This window comes from Periplaneta americana, chromosome 9 (genome assembly GCF_040183065.1).
Source record: "Periplaneta americana isolate PAMFEO1 chromosome 9, P.americana_PAMFEO1_priV1, whole genome shotgun sequence".
Taxonomy (NCBI): Eukaryota; Metazoa; Arthropoda; class Insecta; order Blattodea; family Blattidae; genus Periplaneta; species Periplaneta americana.
Window position 1 is genome coordinate 8,046,951 of NC_091125.1, and position 16,550 is coordinate 8,063,500.

Below are 16,550 nucleotides of genomic sequence, written 5' to 3' on the forward strand. Positions count from 1 at the left end.
ATAACTTTATTTTATCAAAATACTTTCAATATAATTATATTTTAGCAGAAATTAAACATCAACATTGAACAGCACACATTACAGAGATTTACAAGTTCATAATCATTTTAGTATATTTCATACATATATCTCATAGTTACTTCATAAGTTTTACCGCATGCGTAAAACTAAAAAAATATCTGTTGGGTACAGAATACAGATTACAGGTTATTTAGTATTAATCTGGAATGGACTCACACTCACTTCAAAATTTATCTTCAGAATGCAGTTTACACTTTAGTGCACATCCTGGATGAACTCATACTCACTTTAAGGATCATCTTCGCTATGTTTGCTGAGTTCCACTACTACGCAAGGGTGCATGGGTTCATTCAATTAGCTATCCTGCCCTCTATTTACAAAATATTGAAACGAAATTACATAAGCAGGACCTCCTATATTACTGTACCTGACACTGGCATCCAAGATGGCGGCCGGAAGAGGGCTTTCGTAGATTGCAATGAGTTAAAATAAATACGGCATCGATGAGATTATTTTAACAAAATTCTCAATGAAACAATAAATAATAATAAAGTTCCTTACCTACATAAATGAACATAGTACATTCAATAACATAAAAATGTGCCTACATATACACCAATAATAAAAGAAAACAACTGATTTAAAGCTTAAATATGTTATTATAGTATTAGGCAACTGCCCAATTAACTTGTAAAATTCAGATTTGTGAGGAAATAGAAGTCAGTAATATTATACTGAATAGCTGCTACTTCAGGATTTAGGAAATCCAGGTAAGGATTATACAAATAGATTTCATCAGCAACTGGAAATTATATAATATGGAGTCCTGTCTTCCTAGTCACTAAACTTTGTCACTGTATTCACTGAGATTGGCTGAAAATAAAACTAGCTATTCACTATGTACAGCTGTCAAAAAAAAAGTGGCCGCACTCGTGAACAGCGAATATTTTCAAAGTCCACTTCGGGTCGCGGCGATGTTACACGATGCATGTGCTTGTACGAGCAGTTCCGGAACTATGAAACTGTTCCATATCTGCGCCTCGTAGACCAGCGGTAGAGTGCTTGTTTAATGATTCAAAGGTCGTGGGTTCGGGCCTTCTTGAAGTTTTCATTTTATTTTTTAATCGTTCTTTAGCGATGTAAATGATATTCAAATTATCATTTCTATCCAGTTATCGTTCTTTATGGATATCACGTTATTTATATTTTGTTATCGTTCTTTAGAGATATGAATAAAATTCAGGTCATCATTTGTATTCTGTTATCGTATTATAACGATATGAATAATAATTATTATTGTATCTCCAATGGGGGTTAGCCCTATTTTTACATATGTATGTTAGGGCTATAGTTTTATACACAAAAAAGATAAGCATAAAGAAAAATGGAAAAGAAAATTAAATTAGCTTACGCGATGTAAACAAAACAAACAACCCGTAAATTAGGCATTGCGATTGCAAAACAAATATCAGGTATCAATTTGAAACACACAAAAACATTAACAACACACATACGTAACACTTCTATAACACAAATATGCAGATTTCCGTACCATACATCATAAATTAATACACAATAGTCACACAAACACAATCAAACTATAATTACGACATTGCGACGACATCAAGCATCCCATAACTGACTCACATACATAACAAATCAAGCATCCGTTACAACACATACACTTCAACATAGTAACCACACTTTTAAAAGTTACAAATTTGGCTCCAAGAAGAATAAATAGGACACTGTTATTAATTACTATTCTTCTACAATTTCTTAAATACATCTGTAATAAATCTGTGAAATTCCGATATGAATAATATTCACGTTTTTTATATTGTTATCGTTTTTTAGCGATTTAAATAATATTCAAGTTATCATTTATATTCTGTTTTCCTTCATTAGCATTATAAAACAATATTCAAGTTATTTATATTGCTATTGTTCTTTCGCAATATATTAATTAAACAAACCGATATTTATCATTTATATTCTGTTATCGTTCTTTAGTGATACTGTATAAATAATATTCAAGTTATTTATATTGTAATCGTTCTTTAGCGATATAAATAACAAATTTAATATTAGGTTTGGAAAAATCCAGTTGCATAATACTGCTATTAGTTTTTCTTTTTGTATTATTACATTATACTATCTTGAACCACAATAAAATGAAAAGGAGTAACGAGGAATTGAACCTGAGACGTTGACATCTAAATTCCGACGTTCGTCCGCTGAGCTACGAGAGCAAAAGTGTGGAATCATTTTCGGAAAAATTGGCCCAATCACACTCTAAGATTTTCTGATGATTCGTAGAAGCTAGTCCAGGATGCGGGGGGCAAAGGCTAATTGAGATTTCCCGGTCTCTGACCAGGTCAAACATCCTGATAGAATTAATATTTAACCCTTGCCGTGACTTTCGGTGAAGTCCGGAGGGCCCAATTAGTCAAATCCACTCTCCTCATCTCCACGCTAGGGCCCCCTGGAATTTAATAAGATGCGAAAGAGATAGTGGTGTGCGGAAAGCAACGGGATGTTACCTCATTTAGGCCTATCCTTCCCAAGAAAACTGCAAACATGAACAAAGGAAGCTTTTAATAGAAGAAGAAGGATCTCCTGCGGACCTCTGGAAAAAGAACTAAGGAAGAGACTAGTGAAGTGCTTTGTGTGGAGTGTGGCATTGTATGGGGAAATAACATGGACATTACGACGAAATGAAGAGAAACGAATTGAAGCATTTGAAATGTGGATGTGGAGAAGAACGGTGCGTGTAAAGTGGACAGACAGAATAAGAAATAAAATTGTGTTTGAAAAAGTGAGTAAAGAAAGAATGATGCTGAAACTGATTAGAAAGAGAAAAAGGAATTGGTTGGGTCTTTGGTTGAAAAGAATAATAGACGACATTAGGATATATGGATCATATGCGGAGACTAAGAGGAAGGCAGAAAATAGGAAAGATTGGAGATTGCTGGGTTTGCAATGAAAGACCTCCCCATGGACAGAACATTTATGTGTGTATGTTCAGAATGCCTGGAATATCGTGTCTAAGAACAGTCGCTATTTGCAAAGACAAGTCAATTCCATGCCCACTCGACTGCAAGATGATCGAGATAAGAGGAAGATAGACTAAATATTGAATTGTGGATTTTTGTTTTGTTTTTTGAACGCTTAATTGTTTGAATGTTTTAAGGCCGACGCCAGTAAATTTGTTATGTTTATGCCACGAAAGATATTTTATTGAGAATAAAATATTTTTTCTTTCCATTTGCAGCCACAATATCATAATGATAATGATAAAGTCATGGCATAATATATTAATGAACCTGATGTTAATTACTAAAATAATCATAAAAGAGAAAGGAGCCATTATGTCTAGTTTCTCTCTCTCAAAAACAGAACAAAAAAGAACATAAAAAGGACATAAAAAGCACGAGGTTGTAGTCGAACGCAGGACCTCATGAATAAGAGGCCTGAACGCTACCATTATGCTATCGAATAACACACAGTATACTTCAATTATAACTGTAGATATCAGGCAACGTGGTCCAACAACATGTAACATCGCCTGTCTCCGAATTGTAGCGAAGATACCCGAAGGGAACTTTGCTTCAGGAGAGCGGCCACTTTTTCTTTTGACAGCTGTACAGTTTAACACTGTGCCCACTGATGTTGATTTAGAATGAAATGACACACTTCACTGTAGTTTCTCACTGTATCCACTGATGCTGATTCAGGATGAAATGACACTGCTCACTGTAGTTTCTCACTGTATCCACTGATGCTGATTCAGAATGAAATGATACTATTCACTGTATCCACTGTATCTACTGATGCTGATTCAGAATGAAATGACACTATTCACTGTAGTTTCTCAATGTATCCACTGATGCTTATTCACAATGAAATGACACTATTCACTGTAGTTTCTCACTATATTCACTGATGTTGATTCAGAATGAAATGACACTATTCACTATAGCTTATCACTGTAATATCCACTTATACATACACAAGGGATTAGATAGGCTGTACAACTAAAAACGATAAAGAATTCACAGCTTGGAGAGCACAGCAGCCTATTTTTTTAACTTGGAACACTTTCGTGGGTTTTATTTTTGTCTTTCAATGCCTGCTTTTCATTTTGGACCTTGCAGTAATTATTAATAAATATGTTGGCCAATACCTTGCTGCACTTCACTGCTAGTTTTCTTACACTGAGTTGTTTGTTGGGGTAAAATGTTCACGATGAATGCTTCTTGTCCACTTATCCCTTAAATCTTTATCTTTTGGAAACAAAAATACATGTACAAACGGACTTTCTTTATCGTAATTCGATTTGCAACCTGGGACACTACACGTGCGAAGCATTTTAAGATTAACAACATAACAACACTTTCAAGCTTTGTTCTCTACGAAAACAATTTATATTAATTATAATGTCACAATTCTTCTATTATTATATACTAACTTATAAATCCTTCAACGATTACACTAGAGGCAAATGATACAAGAAACACAATAAACATTCACATGAAGTACGTATTCTTTCACAGTTGCGTGAACCACTCTATTGTCCACCATGATTGTTTACTTCCGCTTACAATGTCAGGTCCGGTAATATAGGAGGTCCTGACATAAGCAAGTAGATTTTAAAACGGAAAATCGAATTAAACATTCTCCCGACAAAAGGGCCTATAGACCTATGGGCCCATTTTCCGGCTACCCTCAATTAATATGTACATAAGTCAGTGTCCCAAATCGGCCATCGATGCACTCTAGCACGCCAGTGCCATCGCGAGACATCCAGCCACAGCGTGACACGCTATAGGCCCCTGTTTCCTGTCACTGCCCTCGTTGGATTTAGCGTCGTTCATATGGTTGATAATGATAACCAGATACCGGCACTTTGGCAGAATGCCTTTTTAAATCTGTTAAATCTATCTTCATTTCGAAAGCAAGTCTTTACGAATTATACCTTTGTCACCGTTTTATTTTGCCCTTTCCTGCCTTTTTTTAATACAAATGGCTAATTTACAAAATAAATGCTTTTTTTTTTGCCTTCATTTGATTATTTATCTATTATTTAATAATTTATTAATTAATAAAAATTGCCTAAAGATATATTTTAATTTATTTCTAAACCACTACAATGAAAGTGACTTCACCGAATGTATATTGTTGTCTTTCAGTCAGTTCATATTCTCTTTGCAACAATGAGTGCTGCTGTGCAAAAAATATATAATAGTAAGGGGCCCTATTCATAGACATTCTTAGAGCGGGTTAAATAGCTACTTCCGGTGGATGATCAGCGAACTAACGTTTTTCGTATTCATAAACCAGTGTTAGCGATAATACGTGTACTAAGAGGGGTTTGGCTGGCTAAATTTTAGCCCCCGCCGGTAGGGTAGTTTAGAGACTGACTAGCTTAGCAAGATGGCTGTTATGTGGGTTATGTACAGTTACGGAAGAAAAAACTGGCCGATGAACAGCAAAACTCGTAATGTTACTTATGCCGGTTTTGTTGTGATTATCACAGTACAGAGTAGACTACTGTTTACTCGAAGTTGCTGACTAGGAGAGAAAGGCTTTCGTACTGTTTCTGTTCACATTCTGTAAGGTTGAAACTCTCGTGTTTTTGTCGATGTACAGAAATTTGTTATTCAATTGTTTTTACCAGTACGAGGAATGTTACTGATTTCATTATCAACTCATCTGTTCGCCTCTCTTTACTCTATAGACATACGGTACTTCGTTTATTTATGGTTTATTTTTACTTTAATATCTTCCTGGAAAAACAGACGACGAAGAGTAAACAAAATTGAGATAGATACAATACATACAAACTTAATGGTAAGATGATATAGACGTGAAAAGTTAGTTAAAGTAGAATAAATATAAATTGATTAATGTAATCCAATACAAATTATATAAGTGAACATTCAGTTAAATTGAAATAAATAAATATCTATAAATTACTTTCGGTAAACAATTAGTAATGAGGGAAGAGAAACACAAATAGATTTGTTAGTTAGAAATAATTTTTGTGCAATTTAGGAAAACGTTTGATTATGTAAGTGATTCTAGTGTTTACTAGAACCTATTTATTTATTCTATTATTAAAGCTACAGAGTGCTATTCATAGACATTTCGCTAGCCCGGGCTACGAGCGTGCTAAACAGGATTCATATTATATATCATATATCATATCATATATCATATATCATACCATACCATATCATATCATATATCATATCGCTGACACTGGTTTATGAATACGAAAAACATTAGTTCGCTGATCATCCACCGAAAACCCGCGCTAAGAATGTCTATGAATACGGCCCACAGTGTTTATTTTTGTTCTAAAAATAGAAAAGAAAAATACATTCCTGAAGTAAAATAATTAATACTGAATGTTCTTTATATTACAGATTAAAATGTTCTTCTACCTATGTAGTTCTAGTTATATACAACAGTTTTCTTCTGGACTTAATAGCCTGTCCATAAACCGTTGACATTGATCACTGCATCCATTCTTCTACTTACAGAATTAACAAGGCTTTGGATATAGACCTAATGTATCTATCTGACAACGCAACATCATCCCAAACATCTGCAATGAGATTCAACAATTCCTCTGCAATCCTAAGACACCGACTCTATAGTTACACATTAACATTGCGTTGCACTTCCGTACACACATTTTCTATGGAATTTAAGTCAGGACTTCTTGGCACCCATGGAACCTCTCGACATCGTCCCTGTGAATGTTGAACCACCGCTGCACGGCGACGCATGTGTGTACCGAAGACAAGTCATGTTGGAATTTTATTTTGTTTTCGGGCTTAAACACACGAACACTAGGTAGCATCACATTTTCCAGTTTATTGGTGTATTGATGCTCATTCATATGCCCATGAATCCTCCATAGTGCACCGCCACCATAACCAGAAATCCGTACCACACCGACACGGACAAACGACCAGTGCGTTGTCTCTGGACCACAAATATTCAAGGTCAAATCTCTTGGATTGTTTCGGTCGATATACGTGCACTGGCCTGCTAAAGTTCATAAACATATCATCCAAAAAGATGACCTCTTTCCATGGATAGTTGTATGAATTCGACAAAATGTGACACGATCAATTCGATGGTCTTCAGTCAGAACTTCCTTCACCGCTGTTCTTCTCAGCACAACGTTGGCACTATTGAGCCTTTTACTAGCGTTCTGTTGGAAGCAGGAAATTCCCTGCCGGCCACAAATATTTTAGAAGTATAAAATGAAAGCGCCTCGAACGTTCTATTAACATAAGATCTTGTTGTGGTGTTGATGCCTTGGGTCTTCAACTACCAGGTTTACGAGTTATGTAACCTCGCTCTTGATACTGCGCCCACCACCTGGGCGCTGTTCTAGTCGCAACTCTATAGCGTTCTCCAGCTCGATCCGTGCTAAATCGGCCTTCCTCGATCAGTGCAATTACTTTGGCTTTGACGTCCATATCTATGGAACTGAAATACTAATGATGATTTTCGTAGTGGTTGTGGCTATTTATAGACAAATTCTGTTAATAGGGCTGGAAAGGGCCAGGTGCCTAGGACTTTAGAAACAACACGAAATATACAGTAGTCATAAACATAAACATAGTATGTCTGTAGAGTGAAGAGAGACGAACAGAGGGGATGAAAATAACATTAACAACATTCCTCATACCCGCAATGGCAAAACCAATGGCAAAACAACTTTCTGTATGTTGACTAAAACACAACAAACGTTGCAAATATACACATAGGCTCAGGCATAGGTAACTTAGACAGTTGCCTAGGGCGGCATTTTCTCTCTCTCTTTCTCTCCCTTTTTCATTTTTATTTTACAATAAAATTTATTTTTAAAACACATGTTGGTAAATCTTTTCTGAAGTTTCTTCTTGGACACCTTGTGGAAGTCAGATATTGTTTTGTTATCACACTGTCGCGGTCGTGGCGAGAGTGAAAGGAAAGTGTGCAGCTGCACAGTTATATTGTAATGCCGGTATCACATTATTATACTATGAAATTGCTTAAATTTAACTGCTTGTATGAACAAGAATGCAGTGTAAAAGGTAAAGGTATCCCCGTAACATGCCATGAAGGCACTTGGGGGGCATGGAGGTAGAGCCCAATGCTTTCCATGACCTCGGTACTAGAATGAGGTGGTGTGGTCGGCACCACGCTCTGACCGCCTTTTACCCCCGGGAAAGACCCGGTACTCAATTTTACAGGAGGCTGAGTGAACCTCGGGGCCGTTCTGAAAGTTTGGCAACGAGAAAAAATCCTGTCACCACCTGGGATCGAACCCCGGACCCGTGTTGAAAATCAAATTGCATATTGTTGTTTATTAGCTATTTATCGCTATGAATAGTAACCACAACTCTCAGTTACATTCACAATATAATATCCTATATCAGCGTTTCTCAAACTATGGTCCTTGGACCACCTGTGTCCCCGAGGTTTGCCCTTGTGGTTCTTCAAAAAGGACAGAAGAAAAAATCAAATTTAAAAGAATTGCTTATCACACTATCTGAAAATCTCAGAGTTTGGAAATGACACATGACAGTCACCTTTCACTTTTACTCCCAGTACTGACATTTTATGAAATTTATTAACCTACCTGTCTACCGAATTTCCACTCTACTCTCAGCAAAAAAAAAAAAAAAAAAAAAAAAAAAAAAAAAAAAAAAAAAAAAAAAAAAAAGAGGGATTTAAAGCACTATGAACATGGTGTTTCTCGCCATCTTTTCCCTACACATCAGCTGACGACATGTGGCTAAGTACAATGGAATATCTTCCAGATATATTCCCAAAACTAAACGAACTAAATCTCTCTCTACAAGGTAATTCTTTGACTGTATGAGAAAAAAGTGTTCGGGAGGAAACTTGGTTTATGGGTCAGATCCGTAAAACAAAGGTTTTTTTCACTATTTCCAACCCTAGAGTCTTCTTTGATTGAAAATGATTTCGTTATTGGAAAGAAAATTATGCAATGACATACGTTCGCATCTCGAAACTCTGAGGTCACAATTTGAAACTTATTTTCCATGTAAATATGACGAATTTTCATGGGTTCGCGATCCCTTGATATTGAAAATAACAAACTTTAGTTGAGTGAAAGAGAACAGTTAATTGAACTCTCGACTTAAAATGAAATTCCAAGCAGAAAGTATGGTTAATTTCTGGACCTCAACACAAGTGAAAAGAGAATATATTGAACTGTACAGTGGTGCTTTACAGATTATAATTCAGTTTGCTTTTACGTATCTGTGTGAGAAAGGGTTTTCATCACTAACTCTAATAAAGCCAAAGTACCGAAATCGACTCTATGTATGTAACGATCTCTGACTTAAGCTTACCAGCATATATCAAAATATAGAACAACTGCGCAAGAATCGGCAGGCTTATCTATCTCATTAATGAGAATACCAACATTTTATTTATTTATTTATTTATTTACTTACTTATTTACTTAGTTACTTATTTACTTAGTTACTTAGTTACGTACTTATTTATTTATTTATTTATTTATTTATTTATTTATTTATTTATTTTGTTTAGTTAATAAGTTAAAGAGTGTCCAAACTCTAATACCTTGATTTATTAAAAATCTAAAATGATTTTTTTTTCTATTAACATTAACTTAATTAGTTAATACTAATATAAAGTTAAACGAAGTAAATTAATTTTAATTAATTAATTCAGTTTTAAAATATACTGGTATTAAAATATGCTTTGCTTTCAAAGGGAAAAAGGGTAAGGTGGTCCTCGGAACTGTTCTGACTTAAAAAAGTGGTCCCCACTTCAAAAAAGTTTAAGAAACACTGGCCGATATCATCAACAATACTATTTAATCCTTTTCAGTATGTTCACTATATAATTCGATTTGAAAGGTTTATTCTGTAAAGAGTTGGAGTTTATTTTTCAATTTATTTTATACTCCCTCCGAAGTAAGAAATACTCGTAAAAATTATACACCAACAGAAACCATGCTTAAAAAAGCCACAGCCTGCCTTTCAAAAATAAATTTTGTTTCAACAATGAATAAGTTTGAGTATTATGTTTCTTTGCTTCGAGTCTGATATGCTTCGTCAGATCGACTTTGATAATACCATCATTGCTTTCTCTGTGAAAGTCCGAAGAAAATCTTTATAATTCACAAGTAAGATGCATGTATTTTGATTTCAGTAATTCAGTAATTTACCGTTTTCTGAAGTCGACCTGGTTGGCGAGTTGGTATAGCGCTGGCCTTCTATGCCCAAGGTTGCGAGTTCGATCCCGGGCCAGGTCGATGGCATTTAAGTGTGCTTAAATGCGACAGACTCATGTCAGTAGATTTACTGGCATGTAAAAGAACTCCTGCAGGACAAAATTCTAGCACATCCGGCGACGCTGATATAACAGTTACGAGCGTCGTTAAATAAATCATAACATTTAACATTTTGTTATCTGAATTGTAACATTTCATTTAAAAATAACTTTAACTGAACGTCACTTTTATAATAGCTGTCCATAAACTGTTTGTGGGATTTGGGGACGGCAAAATCTAGCACTGCCTAGGAGCAGCACTATACCTAACTCCGGCTCTGCATAACCTACAGAATACTGTAGAATGTAAATAAAACCATTCCGAAAGCCAATCTCTCTGAGGGACGAAGTGAAAAGCGTTAATGTATCCCATGAAGTTATCTCTATTCACTACATTATACACCAACAGAAATCATGTGCAAAACAAATAAAATGGTGTTATAGAAGTAGTCCAGTTGGAAAAACCACCAACACAATTATATCGAAAAGTCTCGCTCATTGTCAATTTAAGTCTTTCTTGATGAATGCAATAGCGAGTAAGGCGATCTGTCATATTATAGTAAAGTACGGTGACTTAGTCGTGGCAAATTATTGAATAGGTTCTTTGAACTGAGGGAGGAAACATCATCGTTCACGGAGGAAGAAGAAAAGTCTGTATCATAAGTGAAGATTGGAAAAATGGATTTGTGAACTTGCCTTCTTAATGGAATTATCTGAATGCTTTAAATTGTTTTCTACATGGTAACAAGATTATTACACAGTTATATGACAGAGTGAAAGCGTTTAATATAAACCACCTTTAATTATGGAACGTTAGCTTAACTAAAAGGTGAAGTTACAGCACATTTTTCAATATTAACAACGATATAGGCATACTAGTTTCTTAAGACTTTGGATTTCGAAGAACATGTTCACACATCATGACGATCTGCACCAGAAATTTGATTCGAGATTTAAAGATTAGGAAAATTTTCAATTTGATTTTCAATTAGTATTTGTAATTAGAACTTATTGATTTGCTTTACGATAGTGAATTAAAGGATAAAAATCAAAACAAAAGAAGTTATCTGACTTTTATATGAACTTTCCATGTCTTAGATTTCCCCGATTGTACAGACATCCTTTTTCGGATTCACGTAGGCCATCTGTGCGAACAGTAATTTTTTTCCTATGATGAAGATAAACAAGCCATGTCATGGAAGCCAATTATCGGATCACAACTTAAAATGTGCTGTCACATTATGCACTATACAAACAATAGTTCCAATCGTTGAGAAATTGCTGAGGAAAAAGAGAATTAAACAAATCCCGAAAAATCAGTGCTAATGCCAGTGTTGAGTGGACTGAATGGAGTTAAATGTCTGCATTATTATTCCTAGGATTTTTATGTGTGTTTGTTCAACATTTTCCTTAACAGAAGCAGTTTACACATTTACAGTAATTGTCATGCATTACCCGAATAATTAACATGAAATGTGTATTACATTTCTAAAAGTAATTATACATTTATTACCTTCTAACTTTGTTGAAAATAGGCTACAATGTTTTTTTTTTTTTTTTTTTTTTTTTTTTTTTTTTTTTTTTTTTTTCCCCCCCCCAAATTGCTTAAGATAGTTCATTTAGTTATTTCTATTCAGCCCATATCTTTTTTCCATCAGAAAACAATCATAAACCTATGCAGTAAATTCATATTTTGGTCCCGCCGCTGAACGTCTTACCTGCCCTGCTACGACTTTCCGCGTGCGAGCGGGCAAGGCTTGATGACGACACAGTGCTCTGAGTTGGGGACCACTGCTCTATAACTGTGATAATCACAACAAAACCGACATAAGTAACATTACGAGTTTTGCTGCACATCGGCCAGTTTTTTCTTCCGTGACTGTACCAATTCCTTCAAATACTATAATTGCGTGACCTGATGGAATTTCGAATTATTACTAAATTTACTGGTCTATGCTTGGAAATTCAAATTCCTGGCAAAAAAGATCAATAAAATATATACGAAATTAATTTGGCCTGTATCAAAAGATACTATTTACAAAATTAATTCCTTTCTGGAATACAAACCGGTCAAGAATACACTGACACGGATTATAAAATTAAATTTTGAAATGGCTGTGCTACGCACAACACATGAAAAAAGAAAACTTAAATGATTTAAAATAATCTCAAAATATAGCACACCACTCTAAAGACAAGATGTTATCACTTCGAAAGCTACAAACCCATCCAACGCATCAAAATACCTTAGGTTTATATATAGACTACCCGACCGATGATTTTTCACACATTTTCACACGAAATCATCACACCACCATTATGTTGCATTACGCGGGAAAGCACTGCTTTCTTCGGTCCAGGGTAAATCTATTTGTGTATTTGTCCACTAGAAAACGTATATGTATGGCATGTCATAAGTCTGAACAAACCAAACCTAACCTGTCACTGTACTTCGACCTTAAGAAAATCGCTTACAGTATTTTTCCAGATATACCGGTTGTGTACAAAGTTACGCCCGATTTATATTTATTTATATTGATGCAAGCATACCCCGTGTGCAAGGACTTGTCGTCGTCGTCGTCTAATTATTATTATTATTATTATTATTATTATTATTATTATTATTATTATTATTATTATTATTGTGAAACTGTTGTTCAGTGTGAGTAGAATTGCTGTGTTATAGTTTCGTTTGAGGTATCAATGATGTTGAAACAAATAACTAAATAATACTTCTTGCATTCAAAATTGGACGTAATTTTTTACACACTCGGTATGTATTATTATGTAAAATTATACCTTCCCTCAGCTTCACTTCAACATAAAATAACACAACACAAATCACACGTCAGTCCCGTGTGTGGTGCGTAGTGAGATCGAAGATTCAATCAGGTTCCAAAAATATCGTTGGCTTATAAGACTCACCCCGTCCCATTACAACAGTCATTGCCTATCCAAAATATTTTTACTGCTTTGCGTAGAGTTTGCGTTATTTTACGTCCCAATGCTTCGCTTCATGAATGGTTGTTTCTTTTAGCTTACACTAAACGACAATTTGTATAAAATAAATAAATAAATTAATTAATTAAACACATCATTCAGAGCAGTCTGTCTAGTTTAAAATGTGCAGAGAAATGATAATAAACTAAATGCAAAATAATAATGATGATGATTTATACAAGAATAGTAACTATGTACTTAAAACATCTACTAAACAATTTTTACACGATCGTGTTTTTTGTTGTATTTACAGCTATTGTTGTTAGGCCTTGCAAATTAGAATTCCCACACAGAAATTTATTGCTAGGGAAACCATTCTTCATAACGTAGAAGTATACTCAATAGACACATTACAGTGCACTTATTGTTACCTAATTACCATTAGAGTAAGTTTTCCAAAGGCTTTGAAATAATATTGTTCTAAATTTTCAATGCAAAATGCAGTATATTGTATTTGCAATTTTAAATATATGATCGTGAAAAAAATGTTATAGACCCTACAAAACACGTTTGTGAAGTGCATTATAAAATCTCGAACTTGCTCTCCTCGTTTTTCAAACTTTTCTCCATTTTGTAAAATATATATATACTGTAAGCCTATATCAAGTGAAAATGTACAGCTGTTTTGATATATTTTAGAAAATGTGTTCAATCGTTTCCTGCTCATTTGTTTAGATATGTCCGTACTTTTGCAACTATTTGACATGTGTTCGAATCTTGCCTATTCCTACGATCATTCACCTCTGTTTCTAGCTGAAGTGATATTTATATCCTACAGTACTAACGGTAGCTCAACATACCGCACCCACTTTCCCAGTCATTAAGCAGTTTAGGTTATAGCAAGTTATGATACTGTCATGCAGGTTGAACAGGTTGACACAAGTAAAAGCGCATTCTTCTTACTGCATGAGGAAAGGCAGCGAATGTAATGCGCAGTGTCTGTACATCGTTACGCTTTGAGGATAGGACTAATGAGTACGATAGATATTTTGGAACATTAGATTGACGAGTGTGACGTATACTGTGACATTAACAAACATCTGGGCGACAGAAAATCAAAAGCTCTAACCTTACGCTGATAATGTGATTGGCTTTACCTTGTTCTATCCAGAGGTCAGCGTCGGAGCTGCCCCCAGCTCACAATGCACTTCATTTTAAAACACGAGATCACAGCACATACACAACACATTCACTCACTCGCGTTTGTCTCGGTAAAATGCCAGTCGCCACGCTGTCGTGTCCCAAGCTCAGCTCTGCTTGCGCTGCGCCTGCGTAGTAACAAGGTCGTGGTCATGGCAACGTGCTTGCAAACAAAACCAGCCTTATTGAAAACTTCGTATTTGGTGGCAACTAACCGGAAATGACGCACAAGCATCATTTGCGTGCGAAATTGCCGTGGCAATAAAATTCTGCTAGTACTTCGAGAGTAGCGGCTTGAAATCAGTCTTCACACTCGTGAAGCGAACATTTAATTTGTAGCGCAATGCATATTTCAGCCCGACTTGAGTGACAGCTTGTACTTGTAAATTGAATTAAATTGTACATGTTACTATAGTTTTGGTTGATGAATTGTATATGCTTTAAATTGAATAGTAATCTGTATAGCTCTATTGATGAATTGTTTGTGTTTGTAATTTGAAGTAATTTGCAGGATATGTATTATTAATTTCTGTATATTACAATTGATTAAACTGTTTATGCCTTAAATTGAATTAACTTACTTGTTTTGTATTATAAGTTATGTTATAGATCAACTGGTGAATAATCGTTTGCGTTTGTAAATTTAATTAATCTGTCTGGCTATGTCTATATTTTTAGTAGAGCCATCGATGTAGCTCAGTTCGCAGACTCGCTGGCCTGCTGATCCGGAGCTGCGCTCGGGCTTGAGCTGGATCCCCCAGTTGGTCTCATTGAATGGTTTCTTCCGAGGTCTTCCCTTGCCGTCGGACTGAAGCCGGATGGTCTATGGCGAGTCCTCAGCCTCACTTCATTTCACTCCCTTTGGTCTGATTACCTGGTTGGATTTTTACCGAGGTTTTCTCCAACCATAAGGCAAATGCCGGGCAATCTTTTGGCGAATCCTCGGGCCTCACATCATCTCACTACAGCTCCCCAAAATATTGTAAAAAAATTGTAGAAAATTACAAAATTGTAAAACTGTAAAAATTGTAAAATATTGTAAAAATTTGTAAAAATTGTAATTGTAATATTTTGACTTGTTCCACATCTTAAAGCTTCATTGCTCATGTAAGATCTATGGAATATAATAAACGAAATGAAAAAAAAATCTTAATGAAGATCTGGACCCTATTCTTCCTGGTCTCAACAATTTGGACTTAACCTTAACGCATATTAATCATAGGCTACTCTGTTCGCGAATCATAGATTAATTCCTGTAGCTATTTCATAAAACATTACCGCGGTAAATACAGCTGTAGGCCCAGTAAATACTGTTCTTCCTGTTTCATAAAACTGCCACGGTAGTGAAAGATCTACTTCGGTAAACTGATTTTTTCTGCAGTAATTTATCGCGGTAAATTATCTGTACTAATAATAAATCTGTAACCGAAATTTTTCTGGTAATTTTCGCTTTTCCAAAAATAATTTGTGTCAACATGTAGGCCTATAATTAACCATTCTGAAGCCAAAAATAGCTATGTAAAATGTTTGTTTGTTTGTATGTATCTCTGTCTGGATGTTTGTTACCTTTTCACGCGATAATGGCAGAACCGATTTATATGAAAACTAGCCATACTCGTGCGCTTGACTGCACTTCTTAGAATTAAATACTGACAAATCCAAATACAGTTTCATAATTACTTAGCGAATAATAGCTTTTTCCATGTTCTAAGTCGCACTCCTGAATCATTTTGAAATTTGTATTTAAAACTATGAATTTAACAGTTATAATGCAATACTTCCTGGAGTTTTTCAATCAACTCTGCTTTTAAGATTGATACTATTCCGGTTGGGGCACGTTACCCGGTTGAGGTTTTTCCGGGATTTTCCCTCTACCCAATATGAGCAAATACTACGTAACTATCGGTGCTGGGGATCCTGACTGCGCGCAGATCCAAAATTTTACCTGCTCTGAAGTGGTCAACTGCGCGAGCGGTCACTTTTCGAAATAGGTCAACTGCGCGCGGTGGTCAATTTTTGAGTCAAGTCAACTGCGCGCGGAGGAAAACACAAGT

The 16,550-nt window shown here is 35.4% G+C and overlaps 1 protein-coding gene across 3 annotated transcripts in view; it reads right to left on the minus strand.

Annotated features, from left to right (window-relative positions):
• hfw (leucine-rich repeat domain-containing protein hfw) overlaps positions 1-14,612 on the minus strand; it is a 316,786-nt gene extending 302,174 nt beyond the window's left edge. For all 3 annotated transcript variants that reach the window (XM_069834380.1, XM_069834379.1, XM_069834378.1), the window contains exon 1: positions 14,454-14,612. The gene's annotated coding sequence lies outside the window, so the exon portion shown is untranslated. The remainder of the gene's footprint in view (positions 1-14,453) is intronic.
• Between the last annotated feature and the right edge of the window lie 1,938 nt (positions 14,613-16,550).